This window comes from Ascaphus truei, chromosome 7 (assembly GCF_040206685.1).
Source record: "Ascaphus truei isolate aAscTru1 chromosome 7, aAscTru1.hap1, whole genome shotgun sequence".
Taxonomy (NCBI): Eukaryota; Metazoa; Chordata; class Amphibia; order Anura; family Ascaphidae; genus Ascaphus; species Ascaphus truei.
The window spans coordinates 25,612,666-25,626,368 of record NC_134489.1 but is presented as its reverse complement, the minus strand read 5'-3'; the positions used below and the strand labels follow the sequence as shown (position 1 = coordinate 25,626,368).

At 48.3% G+C, this 13,703-nt stretch overlaps 5 non-coding genes and 1 pseudogene across 5 annotated transcripts; all 6 read right to left on the bottom strand.

Annotated features, from left to right (window-relative positions):
- Nucleotides 1-2,405: 2,405 nt before the first annotated feature.
- LOC142500456 (U2 spliceosomal RNA) lies at nt 2,406-2,596 on the bottom strand. Its single transcript, XR_012803013.1, has one exon. It is a non-coding gene; the product is annotated as a U2 spliceosomal RNA (small nuclear RNA).
- An 823-nt stretch (nt 2,597-3,419) lies between these two features.
- LOC142500844 (U2 spliceosomal RNA) lies at nt 3,420-3,603 on the bottom strand. Its single transcript, XR_012803312.1, has one exon. It is a non-coding gene; the product is annotated as a U2 spliceosomal RNA (small nuclear RNA).
- A 4,148-nt stretch (nt 3,604-7,751) lies between these two features.
- On the bottom strand, nt 7,752-7,942 carry LOC142500455 (U2 spliceosomal RNA). The gene has a single exon (XR_012803012.1). It is a non-coding gene; the product is annotated as a U2 spliceosomal RNA (small nuclear RNA).
- Nucleotides 7,943-8,765: 823 nt separating this feature from the next.
- LOC142500454 (U2 spliceosomal RNA) lies at nt 8,766-8,956 on the bottom strand. The gene has a single exon (XR_012803010.1). It is a non-coding gene; the product is annotated as a U2 spliceosomal RNA (small nuclear RNA).
- Nucleotides 8,957-9,779: 823 nt separating this feature from the next.
- LOC142500837 (U2 spliceosomal RNA) lies at nt 9,780-9,950 on the bottom strand (annotated as a pseudogene).
- Nucleotides 9,951-12,729: 2,779 nt separating this feature from the next.
- On the bottom strand, nt 12,730-12,920 carry LOC142500453 (U2 spliceosomal RNA). The gene has a single exon (XR_012803009.1). It is a non-coding gene; the product is annotated as a U2 spliceosomal RNA (small nuclear RNA).
- Nucleotides 12,921-13,703: the final 783 nt, after the last annotated feature.

Sequence of the window (13,703 nt, the reverse complement as noted above, 5' to 3'; positions counted from 1 at the left end):
GTTACTTCCATTTCCTCCCCTCCTTCCTCTTGCCCTTTTTCTAAATCTCTCACCGCTTCTTGTATTGCTTCCAACGCTCTATTCACACTTCCTTCACTTACTTCACTATCCTGATGTAACCCTTCCTCCAAGACTTTTAATTTACTAGCCTCCTCCATTAGCATTGCTTCTCCTTCCTGTCTAGCTTTTTCCTCAATCAACCATTTCTTCTGATCTTTTCTTAAATTCAAATATTCTTCTACCGTCATATGAGCTCTTCGACTCATAATATCCTCTAATTCTCCAATTAACTCCTCATTACTTATATTCTTTCGTTCTGTGCGAAATACATCTACCCATAACTTCACACCCCCCACTTTTTTTTCAAACAAATTCATTTTTTCTGTTAGAGCTTCGTCCTCCTCTTGCAATTCTACTCTCTCTGCCCAATCTGTACTTTGAGTACCAACCAGTTCTCCTTGCAGAAACTCTGGGGTTTCGTCTACCTCTGAGATCCCCCCCTCCTGCAAGTCCATTTTTCCTTCTTCTGTCTGAAATTTCTTAAAGATAAGTCCAACAAAGTCTGAGGTATCTCCAGACTCACTACCCCTTGCTGTTTGGGCATAAGACTTATTTTTTTTGCACTGCCGTGCTAAATGTCCTCTTTCCCCGCACAAGTCACACTTTTTTGGGACTCGACAGGCCGTTGCTGTGTGTCCTTCTTCTCCGCAATTGCGGCATACAGTCCCGACTTTGTCACACTCTTCTTTGGTATGTCCATATTTGTGACAATTCCTGCAGAAAACAGGCTGGCCAGGGTAGTTTAGAAAACCCCTTTCCCCACCAATGGCAAAACTTGCAGGCGGTTGCATCACTCCTCCTCCTCGATCTGGATCAGGCTTAAAACGAACCCAAAATCGCCGCTTTCCGTTGAAGAAACCATATGCATTCCTTAACACTTCTCCCCCCCTTACCAGGGAACAGTATCTCCTCAGGAAACAAGCAATGTCTTCCCTCTGCACAAAAGGATTGTACATGTGTACAACCAGCGGTTTGTCTTCCAGCATAAAACTCGGGGCCACGCTGACTCCCGTCAGCCTTGGATCATCCTTCTTCTCACGGCACATCTCATAAACATTCCAGCAGTCTGCATCCGAGATCAGGGTCAGGTCATAAAAGCCCTGCCTTGGGAAGTCTTGGAGGCAGTACACCTTAGACGCATCCAGCTCCAGCATCTCACCAAGAATTTTCTCCACCACATGTTGCAGTCTCACGCGATCTCTCTCGGCTTCCTCGACCAGGAACCGGACTGTATTCTTCATGCCACCGTACGCCATCGTCCGCCTTGAATAAGCTCGGGTGCGGCACCCTAATTGCAGCAAGTGGGTTAAGCCCTTTCGGGCGATCCCACAAGGCAAAGGCGCCGGCCCCTCACTTTCGCTCGCTCATGATCACCTCTCGTCGCTCGAGATGGCGTGCCCCCCCAAAAGCAGCAAGGATCTTAAGCCCCCAAAGGGGCGATGATCCAGGGCCAAGGGAGCACAGTCTCAGCAATCACCTCTCAGCCAGACACTTGGTCTTAGCCAAAAGGCCGAGAAGCGATAACCAGAAATGGGCCCCCGCCTGAGCGCCGCCCGACGGCCAGGGGCGCTACGCTTTAGGGAGAAGGGCAGAGGGAGCCGCTGGCTGCCCGCTCGCCTCCTCCCCCAGCAGGCCTGCCTCCAGTCCCTCCGCTCCTCCCGACACAGCCCCGGGGAGTCTATGCAGCAGCGGCGGCGACGACGACGACGGATGCAAAAGCCAAAGACTTTCTATGGAGTAAAGAAAAGCAGCCGCACACACTGCTGGGGGGCCCGCATGGCCAGCAAACAGCCAAAAAGGCACATGCTTCCAGTTCTTTTTCCGGCACCAGGCTTCGTCTGCTTATTTGCATAGGAACCGCCCACTTTTTCTCTGCTAGCCGACTCGTCCGGGCTGCCATGAAACTCAGGCAGCAAGCATGCAAGCAGCCAGTGGCTGGGCTTTTCAGTTCAGGTCATTTCAGCCAGCCAGCCATTGTGACAAGAAGCCAGCAAGTCAAGGCATTTGCTGCTTGCTGCTTGCTGCTTGCTGCTGCAGTGTTTGCTATGCAGGCTATTTGGATACAGCTTCAACAGGAGTTTCTTAGGCATCTGCTCGTTCGGACTGAATTAGGCTAGGCAGCAGGCGGCACTCCTGCTCCATGCGAGGAGGAGCTGAAAAGAAAAGAAAGTAAGAAGCCACGCAAAAGAGCAAACAAGACACAGCAAAAAGAAGGAGGCTTTATTTTGTCGTCATTTCATCTTCTTCTTTCTTTGCAAAAGAAAGAGCCAAAAATGCATGTTTGTTTTTTTTCTGTCAGACAGTCATTTGTTTCTATTTTTTGATACAAGCCAAATATCCCCAAAGGGAAGTGCACCGGTCCTGGAGGTACTGCAATACCAGGTCAATGCGTGGAGTGGACAGAGCAAGCTCTTCTTCCATCTCCCTGTTCTAAAAATCCATTTAATATATGGTCCCCAGATAGGGGACGTATCAGATATTAAACTGATAAGAACAGATACTACACTTGATCTTAGCCAAAAGGCCGAGAAGCGATAACCAGAAATGGGCCCCCGCCTGAGCGCCGCCCGACGGCCAGGGGCGCTACGCTTTAGGGAGAAGGGCAGAGGGAGCCGCTGGCTGCCCGCTCGCCTCCTCCCCCAGCAGGCCTGCCTCCAGTCCCTCCGCTCCTCCCGACACAGCCCCGGGGAGTCTATGCAGCAGCGGCGGCGACGACGACGACGGATGCAAAAGCCAAAGACTTTCTATGGAGTAAAGAAAAGCAGCCGCACACACTGCTGGGGGGCCCGCATGGCCAGCAAACAGCCAAAAAGGCACATGCTTCCAGTTCTTTTTCCGGCACCAGGCTTCGTCTGCTTATTTGCATAGGAACCGCCCACTTTTTCTCTGCTAGCCGACTCGTCCGGGCTGCCATGAAACTCAGGCAGCAAGCATGCAAGCAGCCAGTGGCTGGGCTTTTCAGTTCAGGTCATTTCAGCCAGCCAGCCATTGTGACAAGAAGCCAGCAAGTCAAGGCATTTGCTGCTTGCTGCTTGCTGCTTGCTGCTGCAGTGTTTGCTATGCAGGCTATTTGGATACAGCTTCAACAGGAGTTTCTTAGGCATCTGCTCGTTCGGACTGAATTAGGCTAGGCAGCAGGCGGCACTCCTGCTCCATGCGAGGAGGAGCTGAAAAGAAAAGAAAGTAAGAAGCCACGCAAAAGAGCAAACAAGACACAGCAAAAAGAAGGAGGCTTTATTTTGTCGTCATTTCATCTTCTTCTTTCTTTGCAAAAGAAAGAGCCAAAAATGCATGTTTGTTTTTTTTCTGTCAGACAGTCATTTGTTTCTATTTTTTGATACAAGCCAAATATCCCCAAAGGGAAGTGCACCGGTCCTGGAGGTACTGCAATACCAGGTCAATGCGTGGAGTGGACAGAGCAAGCTCTTCTTCCATCTCCCTGTTCTAAAAATCCATTTAATATATGGTCCCCAGATAGGGGACGTATCAGATATTAAACTGATAAGAACAGATTTTTTTTTTTTAACTGATAAGAACAGATTTTTTTTTTTTTTTTTTTTTTTAAATGTTTATTCACATTTCAAAATATTTACAAACAGTAAATAAGAAAACATTTCAACAAATAAATCATTGTTACTTCACACAATCAAACATTCTAAAAACTAACAGAAAATCCCTATTTCTTAATTTCCGAAAACATTACCATCAGTAAATAAAATACCTTTCCATCAGCCTGAATTTACAATCGTAAACCTCCCCCACACAATCTTTTCAAAAAAACCTTTCACATTATTTACAGTAAATAGCAATTTTTCCACATAATACATTCCACATTTACAAGACCATTACATTTTGTACATACATAAAAATCAAATTTCCAATTTAAACATTTCCACCACTGTTAAACACACATTTCATAATTTCCCTTTACCTCCTTTGTCTACTACTTTGCTCTTCTTTTATCTAAAAACTCCCTTCTATTCTTCTTTTCTGCCTCAAGCTCCTCTGGCGACATTTTTTGCTTCAGGTCTAATAACCTCTCTAACTCCCTTACTCTTTGGTCTATCCCCCCATAAGGGCTTGTATCCTGTATCATTTTATACCATACTTCTACCTCTCCTACTTTCTCCTCTACCTCCTTTTTTTTTTTTTCTAAAAATTCCTGTTTTTTTTCCATTTCCCAATTTGTTTTGAAAACCTCTTCCACTTTTTCCCCACTCAATCCACTAACCATCACTTTCTCTTTTTCCCCAACTATCTGACTACATATTTCTACAATTTTCTTCTGTTCTACCATCATTTTCCCCTCCATTTTCCTTGCTACCTCCTGTTTTGAAAAAACTTTTGAGGATCCCCCTGTCTCCATAGCTTCCATCTTACTAGAACTTTCTTCCTCGCTTTCGCTCCTACTTGTCCCCCCAACTTTCCTTAGTTTCACCTCTTTGCCTTGATCCATCTGCTCTTCTTCCTCACTACAACTATCCGAATCATTTTCACTACTTTCTTCCATGTCTTCCATTTCTTTCTCTAATATTCTTTCACAGTTTTCTAATTCCTTATTTATAGCATGCTCTGCAGCTTTTGCTTTTTCTCTGCTTTTCTCCGAAGTATCCTTTCCTACTATTTCTTTCTTCTCTTTTATCCATTTATCCAAGTGCCTGTTGTACTTTCCTTTCCATCTTTTAACACAATCCTCATAGGTCCATTTTTTCCCTATCGCTCTTTGTCTTCCCTGCTCTTCTCTTTCTTCTATACTCACACCACTTCCGATTTTTTTATTTTTCCCTTTTCCTCTGCTTACACTTTCAAAAGAGGTACTTACCTCCCCCCCTTTCTCATTTGTACTTGTTCCTATTACTTCCTGACTTTGCGTTTTGAATATGGCAGGATAACCTATCAAGTCATCCGAGGCTGCTTTCACTACACATCCCTCTCTCCTTGGGCCCACTTTCTCCTCTTTTCCTTCTTCTAGAACCTCTTCCTTTGCCTCTTTCCCTTCTCTTGCCTTATTTTCTGAGTTTAAAGGTTTTTCCTCCATACTTGCTACTTCTATTTCTTTCTGTTCTTTCCCTAAGTCCCCCACCACCTCTTGTATTTTCTCTAGAACTTTATACGTTCCTTCTTCCTGCCTGTCTTCCAGGGTCTCTTCCACCACTGTCACTTCTGTAAGCTTCACGAAATCTTGTACTTCCTCCTCACTAATTTCCTCAGTTTCTCCTAGTATATATTCCTCCTCTTCTCCTTTAAAATCTGCTCTACCCTCCTTTACCTCCACCCACTGCAAACCTTCTGTTTTCAATTCCTCATATTTCTCTTTAGTAATATTTTTCCTTTGACTCATTAATTTTTCCAAACTCTGTATCATTTGTTGCTCTGAACTCCCTTTATGTTGCTTCCTAAATATTTTAACCCAGAACTCTACTTCCCCTACTGCCTTATCAAATTCCTCCATTTTTTTTGTTAGATCTTTTCCATATTTTTTCACTACCCTCTCTACCTTTTCTCTAGGCCCCACTCTCTCCTCCTCCCCTTGGCCTTCCTTCACATCTCTACTGTCCACTTCTTGTTTACGCTTTTGGGGTTTTTTCCCCCCAATTGTAATCTCCATCCCCTCCTCCTGCTGTTCTACCCCAACATTCCTTCCCTCACTCTGTGTGTCTTGAACCTCCATACTATCTGCCCAATTTTGCTCAGACATGCTCAGAGACTCTGCCACCCCATTCCCCATCAAGATCTGGCCACCTTCACCCCCCTCTCCCTTTCCCCCAACAAAGCTTTGGGCAATATTGTCCAAAAGAAAATCTTCCTCTTTTTTCTCCAGGTCCTCTCCCTCTTGGCTTGCCACATCCGTGTCCTCCCCTCCTGCAGCTTGAGCATAGCTCCTTTTCTTGCACTGTCGTGCCAAATGTCCTCTTACCCCACACACATCACATTTCTTTGGGATCTTACAATAGGCCGCCGTATGGCCTTCCTCGCCGCAATTGCGACACACCATCTCAGTCTTTTCACACTTTTCTCTTGTGTGTCCATAACGAAAACATTTCCTACAATAAGTAGGTTGTCCTGGGTAGAAAAGAAAACCCCTGTTTCCGGCAATACTAAAGCTGGCCGGAGGGTGCATCACTCCCCCCACCCCCGTCGAGTCTGCTTTGAACCGCACCCAATACCGTCTCTTACCATTGTACATTTTATAAGGGTTATACAACTCTTCTCCCCCTCTCACTTCCATGCAGTACCTCTTTAAAAAAAGAAAAATATCTTCTTTCCGTGCATAGGGGTTATACATATGCACCACAACTGGTCTCATCTCCAGCATAAAACTTGGTCCCAAGCTGATTCCACGCATGTTCTCATCCAAAGCCATCTCTTTGCACCTTTCGTAGGCACACAGGCAATCCGCATCTTCAAAAAGGGTCAGATCGTAGATCCCTTGTTTCTGGAAATCCTGCAGACACATCACTTTTGTTGCTGCCAAACCGATCACTCCATTCAGAATCGTCTCCACGAAAAACGTCAGGCTGACTCGCTGTCTCTCCGCCTCTGCTACCAGGAACCGAAGCGTATTCCTCATATGAGCTCCAGACGCCATTGTCTCAGCTCTCCTTGTCCGCTCTCAAGCTCGGGTGCGGCGCCCCCACAGCAGCAAGGGACTTAAGCCCTTTCGGGCGATGTCCCAAGGCCAAGGCGCCGGCCCCTTACTCTCCGTCTCGTGCTCGCCCTCCGAATCGCACAGGATGTTGTACCTCCCCAATAGCTACAATACGGCTTAAGACCCCAGAGGGGCCGATGCCGCAAGGCCGAGGAAGCACTATCCCTGCTGGCCCTCTGACTTCGACACTTGGTCTTAGCCAAAAGGCCGAGAAGCGATAACCAGAAATGGGCCCCCGCCTGAGCGCCGCCCGACGGCCAGGGGCGCTACGCTTTAGGGAGAAGGGCAGAGGGAGCCGCTGGCTGCCCGCTCGCCTCCTCCCCCAGCAGGCCTGCCTCCAGTCCCTCCGCTCCTCCCGACACAGCCCCGGGGAGTCTATGCAGCAGCGGCGGCGACGACGACGACGGATGCAAAAGCCAAAGACATTCTATGGAGTAAAGAAAAGCAGCCGCACACACTGCTGGGGGGCCCGCATGGCCAGCAAACAGCCAAAAAGGCACATGCTTCCAGTTCTTTTTCCGGCACCAGGCTTCGTCTGCTTATTTGCATAGGAACCGCCCACTTTTTCTCTGCTAGCCGACTCGTCCGGGCTGCCATGAAACTCAGGCAGCAAGCATGCAAGCAGCCAGTGGCTGGGCTTTTCAGTTCAGGTCATTTCAGCCAGCCAGCCATTGTGACAAGAAGCCAGCAAGTCAAGGCATTTGCTGCTTGCTGCTTGCTGCTTGCTGCTGCAGTGTTTGCTATGCAGGCTATTTGGATACAGCTTCAACAGGAGTTTCTTAGGCATCTGCTCGTTCGGACTGAATTAGGCTAGGCAGCAGGCGGCACTCCTGCTCCATGCGAGGAGGAGCTGAAAAGAAAAGAAAGTAAGAAGCCACGCAAAAGAGCAAACAAGACACAGCAAAAAGAAGGAGGCTTTATTTTGTCGTCATTTCATCTTCTTCTTTCTTTGCAAAAGAAAGAGCCAAAAATGCATGTTTGTTTTTTTTCTGTCAGACAGTCATTTGTTTCTATTTTTTGATACAAGCCAAATATCCCCAAAGGGAAGTGCACCGGTCCTGGAGGTACTGCAATACCAGGTCAATGCGTGGAGTGGACAGAGCAAGCTCTTCTTCCATCTCCCTGTTCTAAAAATCCATTTAATATATGGTCCCCAGATAGGGGACGTATCAGATATTAAACTGATAAGAACAGATACTACACTTGATCTTAGCCAAAAGGCCGAGAAGCGATAACCAGAAATGGGCCCCCGCCTGAGCGCCGCCCGACGGCCAGGGGCGCTACGCTTTAGGGAGAAGGGCAGAGGGAGCCGCTGGCTGCCCGCTCGCCTCCTCCCCCAGCAGGCCTGCCTCCAGTCCCTCCGCTCCTCCCGACACAGCCCCGGGGAGTCTATGCAGCAGCGGCGGCGACGACGACGACGGATGCAAAAGCCAAAGACTTTCTATGGAGTAAAGAAAAGCAGCCGCACACACTGCTGGGGGGCCCGCATGGCCAGCAAACAGCCAAAAAGGCACATGCTTCCAGTTCTTTTTCCGGCACCAGGCTTCGTCTGCTTATTTGCATAGGAACCGCCCACTTTTTCTCTGCTAGCCGACTCGTCCGGGCTGCCATGAAACTCAGGCAGCAAGCATGCAAGCAGCCAGTGGCTGGGCTTTTCAGTTCAGGTCATTTCAGCCAGCCAGCCATTGTGACAAGAAGCCAGCAAGTCAAGGCATTTGCTGCTTGCTGCTTGCTGCTTGCTGCTGCAGTGTTTGCTATGCAGGCTATTTGGATACAGCTTCAACAGGAGTTTCTTAGGCATCTGCTCGTTCGGACTGAATTAGGCTAGGCAGCAGGCGGCACTCCTGCTCCATGCGAGGAGGAGCTGAAAAGAAAAGAAAGTAAGAAGCCACGCAAAAGAGCAAACAAGACACAGCAAAAAGAAGGAGGCTTTATTTTGTCGTCATTTCATCTTCTTCTTTCTTTGCAAAAGAAAGAGCCAAAAATGCATGTTTGTTTTTTTTCTGTCAGACAGTCATTTGTTTCTATTTTTTGATACAAGCCAAATATCCCCAAAGGGAAGTGCACCGGTCCTGGAGGTACTGCAATACCAGGTCAATGCGTGGAGTGGACAGAGCAAGCTCTTCTTCCATCTCCCTGTTCTAAAAATCCATTTAATATATGGTCCCCAGATAGGGGACGTATCAGATATTAAACTGATAAGAACAGATACTACACTTGATCTTAGCCAAAAGGCCGAGAAGCGATAACCAGAAATGGGCCCCCGCCTGAGCGCCGCCCGACGGCCAGGGGCGCTACGCTTTAGGGAGAAGGGCAGAGGGAGCCGCTGGCTGCCCGCTCGCCTCCTCCCCCAGCAGGCCTGCCTCCAGTCCCTCCGCTCCTCCCGACACAGCCCCGGGGAGTCTATGCAGCAGCGGCGGCGACGACGACGACGGATGCAAAAGCCAAAGACTTTCTATGGAGTAAAGAAAAGCAGCCGCACACACTGCTGGGGGGCCCGCATGGCCAGCAAACAGCCAAAAAGGCACATGCTTCCAGTTCTTTTTCCGGCACCAGGCTTCGTCTGCTTATTTGCATAGGAACCGCCCACTTTTTCTCTGCTAGCCGACTCGTCCGGGCTGCCATGAAACTCAGGCAGCAAGCATGCAAGCAGCCAGTGGCTGGGCTTTTCAGTTCAGGTCATTTCAGCCAGCCAGCCATTGTGACAAGAAGCCAGCAAGTCAAGGCATTTGCTGCTTGCTGCTTGCTGCTTGCTGCTGCAGTGTTTGCTATGCAGGCTATTTGGATACAGCTTCAACAGGAGTTTCTTAGGCATCTGCTCGTTCGGACTGAATTAGGCTAGGCAGCAGGCGGCACTCCTGCTCCATGCGAGGAGGAGCTGAAAAGAAAAGAAAGTAAGAAGCCACGCAAAAGAGCAAACAAGACACAGCAAAAAGAAGGAGGCTTTATTTTGTCGTCATTTCATCTTCTTCTTTCTTTGCAAAAGAAAGAGCCAAAAATGCATGTTTGTTTTTTTTCTGTCAGACAGTCATTTGTTTCTATTTTTTGATACAAGCCAAATATCCCCAAAGGGAAGTGCACCGGTCCTGGAGGTACTGCAATACCAGGTCAATGCGTGGAGTGGACAGAGCAAGCTCTTCTTCCATCTCCCTGTTCTAAAAATCCATTTAATATATGGTCCCCAGATAGGGGACGTATCAGATATTAAACTGATAAGAACAGATTTTTGTTTTAAAGTTGTTTATTTGTGCATAATTTATTTTACAACATTTAAAACTTTTCAAAACATATAACATTTTAGAATATATCTCTTCTAAAATAGAAAACATATCAACGTAAACTCCATCATTTTATGTTCTACACCATTCAAAATTTTAAACATTTCTATACATCTCTCTTTTTCCGAATACTAATTGAGGACCCTGGTTTTATTTTCAAACCTGCTTCAACTGAACTTATATTTTTCTCTATCAGTTCTAAATTTGAATTCTCGTTTGCATTATCCCAAACTAGTAAAAGTCTTTGGAGTTCTCCTCTGTTGTTTATCTCCTGTTCTTTCTCTCTTGCTTTCTTCTTTTCCAAAAAAAGTCTTTCCCTTTCAGCTATTTCCCTAGCTGTATCTTCTTCTCCACTCGTTCTGCTTACTTTCCTCTGTACTTTCCCTTTCCCCTGCATTTGATCACTTCCCTGACTTTTTTGTGAGGATGAACTATCACTCTCACTACCCTTCTGTTCCATACTTCCCCTTTTGCTGGGGCCTGCTTCCGTACCTGCCTCAATTTCTGCTTTCTTTTTACTCTCCTTTTGCCTGCGTTTTAAGGCTTTCTTTTCTGAACCTCCGACCTCCATCTCTTCCTCCTGTATTGTACTCTTTTCCTCTTGTCCTTTCCCCGTCTCTAAAACTCTCACAGCTTCTTGTATTGCCTCTAAACCTCTGTATCCCTCTTCCCCTTCTGTCCAGTGGGGACAAAACTTATCCCCCAAATCTTCCTGAGAGCTTTCCGTTGGACTAACAACTTCTAGAGCCTCATACACTTCAATTTTCCCTTCCAAGCTTTGACTTTGCTCACCCTCCACCCTCTCTGATTCTTTCCTTTCCATTGAGCCCTGTACCCCCTGCCTTTGAGAAGGAAGGTCTGTTTGCATAAACTCTGGGGTTTCTCCCACCTCAATCACCTCTTCCTTTTTATGCTGGGTCTCCCCCTCACCGCTTAGCTCAAACTCTTGCACAATTTCACATGTTTTTGCCGGCGCCCCCCCTCCTTCACCAAAGTCTTTTACAGTCTCTCGAGCCTCCTCTTCTCTGCTGGCTCTTGCCATATGGGCGTAAGTTCTTTTCGGACATTGCCGCGCCAAATGCCCCCTCACACCACAAATATCGCATTTCTTAGGCACCGTACACATGGCGGCGCCATGCCCCTCCTCCCCACAATTCCGGCACACCATTTCTTTCTTCTCACACCTTTCTTTGGTATGCCCAAATAAATGGCACTTCCTGCAAAACAGGGGTTGTCCAGGATAGTTCAAAAAACCCCTGTTGCCACCAATGCTGAAACTGGCTGGGGGGTGCATCACTCCCCCTATACGTCCCGGATCCTCTTTAAAATGAACCAGGAAACGTCTTTTGCCATTAAAAGTTCCGTAGAAATTCTTCACTTCCTCACCCCCTTTAACCGTCGTGCAGTATCTCTTCAGAAAATCCGCGATGTCCTCCTTCTGCACAAAGGGGTTGAACATATGGACCGTGACTGGCCTCTCTCCCAGCGTAAAACAAGGAATCACTTTGATCCCCACCATTGCTGAATGTTTTTCCTTCTCTCTGCTCCTTTCATAAGCGTTCCAGCAGTCGGCTTCTGATCTGAACGTCACATCAAAGATCCCTTGGTTCGGGAAATCCTGCAGGCAGTATACGTCTCTGATGTCCATCTTCCATAAATCCGTCACCACCATCTCCACGATGTACTTCAGGCGAACTCGGTCTCGCACGGCCTCCTCGACTAGGAGCCGGATCGTATTCTTTACAGCCATCCATGCTGCCATCGTCCTTCTTTGGTCAGCTCTGGTGCGGCACCCCTATAGCAGCATGCAGCTTTAGCTCTTTCGAGCGATGCTGCAAGGCCGAGGTGCCGGACCGTCGCCTTCCCGTTGGACCTCCTGACCCAGACACTTGATCTGAGCCAAAAGGCCGAGAAGCGATAACCAGAAATGGGCCCCCGCCTGAGCGCCGCCCGACGGCCAGGGGCGCTACGCTTTAGGGAGAAGGGCAGAGGGAGCCGCTGGCTGCCCGCTCGCCTCCTCCCCCAGCAGGCCTGCCTCCAGTCCCTCCGCTCCTCCCGACACAGCCCCGGGGAGTCTATGCAGCAGCGGCGGCGACGACGACGACGGATGCAAAAGCCAAAGACTTTCTATGGAGTAAAGAAAAGCAGCCGCACACACTGCTGGGGGGCCCGCATGGCCAGCAAACAGCCAAAAAGGCACATGCTTCCAGTTCTTTTTCCGGCACCAGGCTTCGTCTGCTTATTTGCATAGGAACCGCCCACTTTTTCTCTGCTAGCCGACTCGTCCGGGCTGCCATGAAACTCAGGCAGCAAGCATGCAAGCAGCCAGTGGCTGGGCTTTTCAGTTCAGGTCATTTCAGCCAGCCAGCCATTGTGACAAGAAGCCAGCAAGTCAAGGCATTTGCTGCTTGCTGCTTGCTGCTTGCTGCTGCAGTGTTTGCTATGCAGGCTATTTGGATACAGCTTCAACAGGAGTTTCTTAGGCATCTGCTCGTTCGGACTGAATTAGGCTAGGCAGCAGGCGGCACTCCTGCTCCATGCGAGGAGGAGCTGAAAAGAAAAGAAAGTAAGAAGCCACGCAAAAGAGCAAACAAGACACAGCAAAAAGAAGGAGGCTTTATTTTGTCGTCATTTCATCTTCTTCTTTCTTTGCAAAAGAAAGAGCCAAAAATGCATGTTTGTTTTTTTTCTGTCAGACAGTCATTTGTTTCTATTTTTTGATACAAGCCAAATATCCCCAAAGGGAAGTGCACCGGTCCTGGAGGTACTGCAATACCAGGTCAATGCGTGGAGTGGACAGAGCAAGCTCTTCTTCCATCTCCCTGTTCTAAAAATCCATTTAATATATGGTCCCCAGATAGGGGACGTATCAGATATTAAACTGATAAGAACAGATACTACACTTGATCTTAGCCAAAAGGCCGAGAAGCGATAACCAGAAATGGGCCCCCGCCTGAGCGCCGCCCGACGGCCAGGGGCGCTACGCTTTAGGGAGAAGGGCAGAGGGAGCCGCTGGCTGCCCGCTCGCCTCCTCCCCCAGCAGGCCTGCCTCCAGTCCCTCCGCTCCTCCCGACACAGCCCCGGGGAGTCTATGCAGCAGCGGCGGCGACGACGACGACGGATGCAAAAGCCAAAGACTTTCTATGGAGTAAAGAAAAGCAGCCGCACACACTGCTGGGGGGCCCGCATGGCCAGCAAACAGCCAAAAAGGCACATGCTTCCAGTTCTTTTTCCGGCACCAGGCTTCGTCTGCTTATTTGCATAGGAACCGCCCACTTTTTCTCTGCTAGCCGACTCGTCCGGGCTGCCATGAAACTCAGGCAGCAAGCATGCAAGCAGCCAGTGGCTGGGCTTTTCAGTTCAGGTCATTTCAGCCAGCCAGCCATTGTGACAAGAAGCCAGCAAGTCAAGGCATTTGCTGCTTGCTGCTTGCTGCTTGCTGCTGCAGTGTTTGCTATGCAGGCTATTTGGATACAGCTTCAACAGGAGTTTCTTAGGCATCTGCTCGTTCGGACTGAATTAGGCTAGGCAGCAGGCGGCACTCCTGCTCCATGCGAGGAGGAGCTGAAAAGAAAAGAAAGTAAGAAGCCACGCAAAAGAGCAAACAAGACACAGCAAAAAGAAGGAGGCTTTATTTTGTCGTCATTTCATCTTCTTCTTTCTTTGCAAAAGAAAGAGCCAAAAATGCATGTTTGTTTTTTTTCTGTCAGACAGTC